Source organism: Pinus tabuliformis, chromosome 2_2 (assembly GCF_031772625.1).
Source record: "Pinus tabuliformis cultivar Carrire ecotype Pingquan chromosome 2_2, CPIR1, whole genome shotgun sequence".
Taxonomy (NCBI): domain Eukaryota; kingdom Viridiplantae; phylum Streptophyta; class Pinopsida; order Pinales; family Pinaceae; genus Pinus; species Pinus tabuliformis.
Window position 1 is genome coordinate 474,287,981 of NC_142300.1, and position 10,149 is coordinate 474,298,129.

Genomic DNA, 10,149 nt, shown 5'->3' on the forward strand with positions numbered 1-10,149 from the left:
CTTTCCTTTGAGCGTCCTCTAGCGACCATGGCTTCTGATGCAGTTGTTTCAGTGCTGGATTTCCTTCGTACTTCCTCATACAAGAGCTCCCATGACTGATTCAAACTTCAAAGAATCAGCAGAGCTGAAGCTGATTGAAGTTACGAAGTGATCCCATGATTCAGGCAGAGAACACAACAAGGTTATGGCTTTATCTTCTTCCTGTATTTTGACTTCCATATCTGTTAATTGACAAATTAGTGTATTAAAAACATTCAAATGTTCTGCAACGCTTGAACCTTCTTTCATTCGAAGACTGTATAACTGTTGTTTTAGATAAATTCTATTGGTTAATGATTTTGTCATATAGAGGTTTTCAAGTTTTTCCCACAATCCTAACGTCATAGTCTCTTCAGCAATGTTGAAGAGAACTTCATCCGCTAGGCATAACCGGATGGTATTGAGAGCTTGGGCATCCAAGTCCTCCCAGTTTGAAGTAGTCATGGTTGCAGGTTTCTTAGTTACCCCATCCAATGCCTTGTGCAACCCTTGTTGCACAAGTAGATCCTTAACCTTTAGTTTCCAAAGAGCAAAATTGCTCTTTTCGGTGAATTTCTCCACCTCGAATTTTGCATTCGACATCTTGACCATTTTCTAAGACTTTCAATCTTCCTTCTAGGGTTTAAAAAAAATATTTCAATTTTCTTCTTCCAAAAAAAAATATCCAATGCCAACAAAGGATTTCCAAGTTTTAACTCTCCCTACTTCAATTGCTGAATAATTTTTCCACGGAAAAACCTCTGTTTTTTTTTTTAAATTCAAAGAAAAACCTTTTTTAAGAAAAACTTCTTTTCTCCTTTCCTTAAAAAAAACTGTCTTCTTTTCTCCTATTTTTCTCTTTCCTTTAAAAAAAAACTGTCTTCGTTTTTCCTGACTTTGTCACATTCACCCCTTTAAACAAAAAATTCTTTAAATTTAAAAATACCCGGATTTTAATAGCAACTTCGGCTCCTTCACGCACGGTTTTAGCAACGATCCTCCACTGAATTGACGCAGAGCACACAACCGGTTCTTCTGGCTCTTCACGCAGGGTTTCAGCAACTTCCTCCACTAAAATTGGCGCAGACCACGCAGGCAGCAACTTCACAGCCGCTCTTCTGGCTCTTCACGTAGGGTTTCAGCAACTTCCTCCACTGAAATTGATGCAGACCACGTAGGCAGCAACTTCCTCCACTGAAATTGACATAGACCACGCAGGCAGCAACTTCACAGCCGCTCTTCTGGCTCTTCACGCAGGGTTTTAGCAACTTCCTCCACTGAAATTGACGCAAACCACGCAGGCAACAACTTCATAACCACTCTTCTGGCTCTTCACGCAGGGTTTCAGCAACTTCCTCCACTGAATTTACGCAGAACACGCAGGCATCAACTTCACAGCCGCTCTTCTGGCTCTCAACTACACACTCAGCCACGCCACCAGTTTGCTCTAATACACAACGCTCTCTACACTCAGCCACACACTCAACCACGCAGTCTATGCTGAAATTATTTTTCAATAGAGGCAGATTCACGCTCACACTGGCTCTGATACCACTTGTTGGTAGAATGGGAGAAAAATAGGAGAAGAAACAACAAAGAAACCACAACTGACCAAGACACGAAACTGAATAAGAAACTGAATTGGAATTTGTTATTCAACAATGAATCTCCGCACATCACATTTCATGGGCATTTGTTTCTTTTATATCATCGACCGTCGTTACATAACTAATATTTCGGTATAAAACTGTAAAAACTGTCTAGTTACATTTTACCCTAAGTTACTAATTCGTTGTCAAACTAACATCTTGCACCTGCTCTGATATCACTGACAAGAGAGGCAGAGGATAGAGGAATGACACCACCAATTTCAACTGACAGTAAAAAAACAGATTGCAACTCCAAAAATAACTCAGTGTAGATCTATATAAAACGGAGTGTAAATTTTAGAAAATGAGTTTTTTGAAATAAAGTAAAAGAGATTGTTTTCCTAGTAAAACTCGGAAATGAAATTCCAGAATGAGGGAGCAACAAAATACTTTGGTTTGTATATTCATAATGGAAGATAAAATTTACAAAACATAAACTGGAGGCTTCAGCTCCATACACCACTATAAAACTGGAAATTTTACAGAGAGTTATAGCTCTATGTTTTTACACATTGAAAGATAATTTATCTTATGCGCCCACCTATTTCTGCTCCAAGTTTTTCTCTAGATATTCCACTTCATGCCATAAACTAAAAACTATATCTTATGATGTACTTTGATACATACCTTATTGTATTAAATTATGACAAAACAATCATTAAATTAAAATATTGCTCATAGACATAAAAAATAATTTTCTCAACTTCTCATACACTTTGCGGTACATAATCCTATTGGGCAGTGAAAACCTGGAACTTAACATTGCCAACTCCACACAACTATTATTATTCATTTTAATGATTCATGTAATGCAGGCATGGAGAGCTTGTACGTCAATTAAGAATTTCATTTACATTCAAGTCCTTCGACCTGAAACCAAAGATGGACAGAGTTTACGTCGGTTCAGAATTTCATTTGCATTCACGTCCTTCAACCTGAAACCAAAATATATTGTTTGATTTGGTATGTACTACAAGTATGGCTAAGATTTTTACACCAAAGGTGTTCTTCTGCGGAGTTGGGTTGGAAAAACATTATTCAGCGCGCCAATCCTAGCGCCCCCCAAAATATATTGTTTGATTTTGTACATACTACAAGTATGGCTAAGATTTTTACACCAAAGGTGTTCTTCTACGGAGTTGGGTTGGAAAAACATTATTCAGCACGCCAATCCTAGCGCCCCATTTTTGTAGTTCCAGCCAATCGTAGAGTTCCATTTTCGTAGTCCTTGGTTCAGTGAAACAACAACACATGGATTCATTTTTCAGAAAACATCTCCCATTTCTTGATGAGTACTCCCTAAAACGTGGATCTGGAGCAGGGCACGGTGCTTGTTTCCAATAATGAATGGTTTGTGCCTATTTGATTTTGTAATTTCTAGATTGAAAATTTGTTTCAAATCTTTTTTATGTTTTCATAAGTAGACGCAGGAGCATTCAACCTAAGGAAAATCATTGTAAATAGTAGACATAGGGGGTCATGTGTTTTAGGGAAATTAGTTTCCTAAGTATCAAGTTAATGCAATATTTAAGCTTTTAAGTGTTTTAATTAGATAATGGGAGAATATGTAAATGCTCTCAAAACAAATAAATGAGAACATGAATAGTTCCATGACTCTAGGAACAAGAGAGAGCTTTTAGAAATTAATTAGAGTAGAAGTGGACCATTGAGCTAATAAGGGGACTTTTCTATTTTAAAAAAGAGAAAAGATGGAGTGGATAAAGTCTGCCACATATGTATGTAAGTAGCGACCTTTAGGGCTTTTGTTAGAGGATTGATCAGATCTTTCATAGTAATCCAATCCAAAGTTTCCATATAAATATATGTAAGCCTATGAGCAGAAGGAGAGGCCATGGATAGTAGAAATAAGGCCTATGCGAGACGAGGAGTCTTGAATGTAATCTTTGCGTTTACATTAACATATATTCAGAGTTATTTCTGATTGTGTAAAAGAGTTGAATGCATGTTTTAAGTGTTGATTTACTATGAATTCGTAGGTTCTGTAACAAGGGTCTATAGACAGAGTTCTCTAGAACACAAAGAGGAACGAAGATGATTCAGAAGAATCATATAGGGATCATTGAATCCAAGTGAAAGACAGAGGAAGCTCTGGAGGCATGGCATAGCAAGAATTCAGTAAGGAGTTAAGCTCAGAGAGAAGCTGAGTAGTGGAAGGCAGAGTTCTGAAGAACAAGCAAAGAAAGAGGAGCACGATTCAAAAGAATCGAAATGGATCATTAGAGCTCTGCAAAAAGGACAGAGATCAAAGGAGTGTGAGGAGTTTAAGCTTAGAAGGAAGAGTGACCTGCGAATGAGCAAAGGCAGAAACCTTTAAAGAAGTCAAATCACCAAGAAATTGAAGAAAACAACGTAACATTGTAAGTAAAAGGGAACAAATGGAGAAGTGTAAAGTGATGCTCAACAGTTTTTAGATCTCATAGATTAACGGCGGAGATTTAGTCCCATAGGTGGGAGTCCTTTTAGGTCATCGAAACGAGCATTGAGTTATAGCAATTGCGATAAGGTGATGGATCCTGAACTGTCAGATCGAGAGCTAAGATCAATGGTCTAGATCTAAAGCGCTAATTGCATATCGGACAAGCGCAGAGGTAGTGGAACTCCAATAGGCCAATCAGCGATGCACCGATAGCCATTGGATCAACGATTGAAATGGACGGTAGAGATTAAATATCGGTGATCGGAGGTAAAGGAGATCGGTGATCGCGTCAATCGGAAATCGGAGGAGGAACTTTGCAGTGGCAGACTTGACAATATACAGATATGGATCTATATATATTTAAAGTCTGGAATACATGTGCAGAGTGGAATTTTAATGAAATTCCTTTGTATTCAATAAAGTGATGGCCCGAGTGATTTAACGTTCCGATAGGTGAATATCAAACTTGGAGAAGAGGGGATACATATATGTATGTATAAGCTCGATGGGAGCGATAGTCGATTGCGATGAAAGTATCCTTGGGAAATGTGCAAAGGCTATACCTAGGGCAGAAAATGTGTTTTGAGAGTTTTTCCCTTTATAAATGGATTTTTCCTTTGTAATGGGTTATAAAGTGGAAGAGTGCGATAGGAGGTTTCAGGTAGGGTGATTGGTTCCATTAACAAAGGAACTGTATAAGAGGGCCTTGAACATTTATGGTCTGAAGATTTGACTCCATTGATAGTCAAATACCTGGGACAGTTGTGTTGTGCATATTCATGCATACTGTGGGTATATGCTAAGGGACCCCTGCATCATTAGTGGTATTAGAGCAGATTTGTAATCTGTAAGAGGGAACTTTGATGTTTTTGGAAGATTGTAGCATTCCAGCAGAGGCCTGGAGTAAATAGGAACAGAGGATTCCTTGAAGGAAAGAGAAAGAAATATTGCTTAATGCAAGTTCTGAAGGAAAGAGGACTTGGAGATAAAATAGGGGACAATCCATTCAAAAGTGCAGAAGAATGGGTGAAACAAGATGATGCTGAGATCTTGAAGGTGAGGTAATGTGTTCTGTTTTAAATTAAAAATGTGTTGTTTTTATACTAATGCACAGGTTACAACAAGAGAAGCTGTGAGACGAGAACCAGATGTGTTCTTGAAGGTAGAGTAACGAGAATACTCTGAAGAAGAAGTGGCAGTGAACCTGAAGAATCCAATAAGAGATTGGACAGAGAGAACAACTGAAGTGTTCTCAAGAGAGAATGAGAGATTGCAGAAGCCTAGAAGGAGCAAAGGTGTTGCTCAATAAGAGGTTCAAGATAGAGGACCGTACTTACCAAAAGACTGAGTGAGGAGAGCTTAGTGAGGTAAGATTATAGCTAGGAGGACTAGCTATTGCAAAGGCTTATTGCAAAGGAGCTTATGAAGAAATAAGAGAAGAAGATGACTACTTATATTCAGAGCAGAGGTTCAGAGAGAAGCCACAGCAGACGATATAAGAAAGAGGATGCCAAAGTAAATGGCAAGAGGATGAGTCAAGAAGAAATTGACAAAGAGGTTGCTGAATTAAAAGAACAACTCAATGCATTAAGGAGAATGCTTGAGGAAAGCCAGAGACTAGGTGGGGTCTTGAGGAAGAAGCTAGTGAAGTGGCATGAGATGCAGAGAAGGCTACAACAAATGAAAGTGAAGTGGCTAATGGGAAAACTCAAGGAAGTTGAGTTAGAAATGGAAGAGTACATTTGTAAACCAGAATAAGGAGAAATTCTGCGAGAAAGTGAAGATGAAGACTTGAAGACTGAAACTTCAAGTAAGGCCAAAGGGCCACATGACTTTAAAACTGATAATTTGTGTGTGTATGAAGGTGAAACAGGTGAAGGACAATTTACTGATATTGTCATAGAGAAGGAAGAAGACCGGCAGAATCTAAATTTTGTTCTAGAAGGAGATGAGATAGATAGATCTCATATACAGCTGGAGGAAGATATCACAAAACCAAGTGAAGGGCTTGAAGAGATTGAAGAAGAGAGTATTAAAGAATTTTTGAATCATATGAATGATTTAGAACAGTAAGAAGATATGATGGCTGAACCATCAAGTGAGACCACAGGGTCTTATATTTTTAAAACTGATAGTTTGTGTATGATGGAAGATATTTTAGGAGAAAAGCAGCCATTTGAAGATATCTTCAGAGGAGATAAACAACAAGGGACTGAAGACAAACTTGAGGAAGAGACTATGTTAGCTGAAAACATAGTAAAAGATCATCAGTTCACTATGATGATAGGCACAGTGGAGATAGCCATGGGAACTGTTGAGACAGAGAGTAGGGAAGAAGGACATCTACTGAAAGATGTTAAGGAGGAGGAACCCTATGCAAAGGATTTAACCTTGGGAAAAGGAACACTAACAAAGGAGTGTTTTGAAGAGGATGGATAGTCTTTTGAAGATGTCAAAATTCTGGAGGAGTACTCTAGGAGAACAAAGTATAATGGAGAAGACCTCTTGAATGAGGGAAATAGTAATTTGCTACAGCAGAAAGACCTTGAGATTACAATGGTCAAAGGAAGACAGTGTTTTAATACTGTAACACATCATTTGAAGGATGAAGTTGGAAGAGAGCATTATGATAAAGTGCTTGCTAGGTCATGTGAATAGGAGATTAACCTGTTGGAGAAACTAATGAGAGAACCTGATGGTAGAACAAAAGTTGTAGTTAAGAAGAAAATGTGTCTCAAGTAGCCATGGAGACAGGAAGATGTAATAATTTGTTTGCAGGTTCATTAAAAAGCATGAATGAGTATGAGCATGTGATCAAAGAGATTGAACAAAGATTGTTTGAAGACGGTAAGGAGGCAGTAGGAATAAAAACATTTCAAAGTGAAGATAACCAATAGCAGGTTAAAGGAGGAGAAGTTCACTACTTTGAACCTAAGCAAGAAGACATCATTAGAACATATGGTGTAGAAAAGAGACTAACTGACAGTCTCATGAATTCTACTAAGAATTCGAATCAGAATACTGATGTGATGGTAGAGGAGAAGGAGAAAACAGAGCAGCAAACTAAATTGTTGCCAAAGGAAGATAAGGCACAACAACCTTATGTTTTTAATTTTAACAAGTGTTTTGTGAATGTAGGTTTTGTTGCAAATGTTGGAGGACATTTGGCACAAATTAACAACCAAATAAAGGTGAAAGAAGAAGAGTCTATGGAAGAAATCAATCCATGGAATAGAGAAGTTAACTTGCTGGAGAAAATGTTGAACAATCATGATTCAATCATGAAAGAGGGTAAGGATGATAGGGAAGCAACAAGTAAACCAAAGGATGAAACAAGTAAAAGAGAAGTCAGCATAGGAGTCACAACAAGCGTTGAAGCAAGAGCAAGCAAATCAAAAGTTGGAGCAAGTAAAAGAGATGTCAGCAAAGCAACCAAGGCAAGGGTTGAAGCAAGCAAAGAAAGAAGAATAGAACAAGAAAAAGAATAGCAGATTGAAGAACTAGTGGACATTAGCAACATCCTAAAACAAAGAGAAGGAAGCAGAAATATGAAGCAGAAGATGGACCAGTCCAAAGATGTACTGGACATAGAAATTGAAGAAATGTGGGCGCTGATGATGAAGCAATACAAATGGAGGAAAATTGTAGCAGCAGGAAGAAAGATCAATCAGAACTTTAACCTAATTGACAAGAAGAAGAAGACAACAGACATACAACAAAAACAAAGGTACAAGGCATCCGGAAGGTTACAGAACAAAGTGTGGGATCCAGGAAGACCAAGACCAGAAGACACATGATCAGGACATCATGAATATTTTATACTTTGGGAGTTTGATGCAGGAGCATTTAGCCCAAGGAAAATCATTGTAAATAGTAGACATAGGGGGTCATGTGTTTTAAGGAAATTAGTTTCCTAAGTATCAAGTTAATGCAATATTTAGGCTTTTAAGTGATTTAATTAGATAATGGGATAGTATGTAAATGCTCTCAAAACAAATAAATGAGAACATGAGTAGTCCCATGACTCAAGGAACAAGAGAGAGCTTTTAGGAATTAATTAGAGTAGAAGTCGACCATTGAGCCGATAAGGGGACTTTTCTATTTTAAAATAGAGAAAATATGGAGTGGATAAAGTCTGCCACATTTGTATGCATGTAGCGAGCTTTAGGGAATTTGTTAGAGGATTGATCAGGTCCTTCATAGTAATCCAATCGAAAGTTTCCATATAAATATATGTAAGCCTACGGGTAGAAGGAGAGGCCACGAATAGTAGAAATCAGGGTTGTGCGAGACGAGGAGTCTTCAATGTAATCTTTGCGTTTACATTAATATATATTCAAAGTTATTTCTGATTGTGTAAAAGAGCTGAATGCGTGTTTTAAGTGTTGATTTACTATGAATTCGTAGGTTCTGTGACAGGGGTTTACAGACAGAGTTCTCCAGAACATGTAGAGGAATGAAGATGATTCAGAGGAATCATATAGGGATCATTGAATCCAAGTGAAAGACAGAGGAAGCTCTGGAGGCAGGCGTAGCAAGAATTTGCTAAGGAGTTAAGCTTAGAGAGAAGCTGAGTAGTGGAAGGCAGAGTTCTGAAGAACAAGCAGAGAAAGAGGAGCACGATTCAGAAGAATCAAAATGGATCATTGAATCCATTAGAGCTCTGTAAGAAGGACAAAGATCAAAGGAGTGTGAGGAGTTTAAGCTCAAAACCAAGAGAAAGCTGCGAATTAGAAGAAGGCTGAAACCTTTAAAGAAGTCAAATCACCGAGAAATTGAAGAAAACAATGTAACATTCCAAGTAAAATGGAACAAATGGACAAGTGTAAAGTGATGCTCAGTAGCCGCTAGAGCTCATGGATTAACAGCTGGGATTAATGACTAGGATTTAATCGCATTGGTACGAGTCCTTCTAGGTCATCGGAATGAGAATTGAGTTATAGCAATTGCGATAAGGCGATGGATCCTGAACTGTCAGATCGAGAGCTAAGATCTATGGTCCAGATCTAAAGCGCTAACCGCATATTAGACAAGCACAGAGGTAGTGGAACACCGATAGGCCGATCACTGATGCGCTGATAGCCATTGGATCGACGATTGAAATGGACAGCTAAGATTAAATATCGACGATCGAAGGTAAAGGGGATCGACAATCACGTTAATCAGAAAGCAGAGGAGGAACTTTGCAGTGGCAGACTCGACGATATATAGATTTGGATCTATATATATTTAAAGTTCAGAATACATGTGTGGAGTGGAATTCTAATATAATTCCTTTGTATTCAATAAAGTGATGGCCTGAGCGAGTTAACGTTCTGATAGGTGAATATTAGATGTGGAGAAGAGGGGATGCATATATGTATGTATAAACCCGACGGGAGCGATAGCCGATTGTGATGAAAGTATCCTTGGGAAATGTGCAGAGGCCGTACCGAGGGTAGAAAATGTGTTTTTGGATTATTTCCCTTTGTAAATGGATTTTTCCTTTGTAATGGGTTATAAAGTGGAAGATTGCGATAGGAGGTTTCAGGCGGGGTGCTTGGTTTCGTTAATAAAGGAATTGTATAAGAGGGCCTTGACCATTTATGGTCTGAAGATTTGACTCCATTAATAGTCAAATACCCAGGATAGTTGTGTTATGCAGATTCATGCATACTGTGGGTATATGTTGGGTAACCCTGGCATCAATTTGGCTAAGTATGGTTATATGCTACGGGACCCCTGCATCATAAATGCAAGCCATTCGGGGCCACTGGATTTTTATTTCTTGAGAATTTGGCCATTAGGCCACATTGAAGAAGCCTACATTTAGCATGTAATAGTTGTTGTAGAAGCTGCTACTCGACAGGGAGTGTGTGGAATTGGTTAGAATTCAGACTACTGAAGATCCTACTACTAGAACTATGGGTAACTCGTCAAAAATTATCATTTTTAACCAATCCATAGGTATTGATGTGCAGTTCGTTGAAAGGTGAAACGCCCCTCCTTTATCTGCAATGTATTGTGAGCAGTTGTCTTAGTGCCATGCATTTCTAACTGCAAATA